Source organism: Octopus bimaculoides, chromosome 1 (genome assembly GCF_001194135.2).
Source record: "Octopus bimaculoides isolate UCB-OBI-ISO-001 chromosome 1, ASM119413v2, whole genome shotgun sequence".
NCBI classification, from domain to species: domain Eukaryota; kingdom Metazoa; phylum Mollusca; class Cephalopoda; order Octopoda; family Octopodidae; genus Octopus; species Octopus bimaculoides.
This window is the reverse complement of record NC_068981.1, coordinates 114,813,765-114,814,498: the sequence shown is the minus strand read 5'-3', so window position 1 is coordinate 114,814,498 and position 734 is coordinate 114,813,765. Positions and strand designations below refer to the sequence as shown.

The 734-nt window shown below is 33.1% G+C and overlaps 1 protein-coding gene across 38 annotated transcripts in view; it reads left to right on the top strand.

The window, feature by feature from the left end:
• The window catches only part of LOC128248352 (retinitis pigmentosa 1-like 1 protein), a 157,439-nt gene that overhangs the window by 106,738 nt on the left and 49,967 nt on the right, over window positions 1–734 (top strand). The window lies entirely within an intron of this gene.

Here is a 734-nt window from a genome sequence, read left to right as displayed (position 1 = left end):
TATATATATATATATATATATATATATATATATATGTATGTATGTATGTATGTATGTATGTATGTGTGTATGTATGTATGTATGTTTATATATATATATATATATACACATGTATATACTTGTGTATGTGTCAGTGTTTGTACCCCCACCACACCATCGCTTGACAGCCGATGCTGCTGTGTTTATGTCCCCGTAACTTAGTTACGGTTCGGCAAAAGAGACCGATAGAAAAAGTACTAGGCTTACAATGGATATTAGCGTCAAAACTCTTAATTAAATTTTTGATATATACCCAAGGAGATCGATTCATAAGGAATCTACTATAGACCTTTGTAGACGAATTTTTGCTATTTTGGTAACGATTACATGTTTTATCTCACCAATACATTGTGGAGATATCATTATATGAACATATATATATATATATATATATATATATAACAAGGGATCGGCTTTACGCCTCACCACGCACAGCAAGAAATAGACGCTAAAGCCCCTATTTCCACCTTGAAATCTCCGAGCATAACATACTATATTGTTGGCGAGCAAAGGAAAAATGATGAATCAACAAGGTTCGGTTAACTGCGTACAAGATCGTGTTTCAAGCTTAAATTAAAAAATATTTTACCTACTGCTTTCATCATCGACATTATTCCATAGCATAAATTTACGAGTATCTCAAAATATGCATGCGATCGGTGACATCGCATGACCAAGAAACATCCATACTCGTA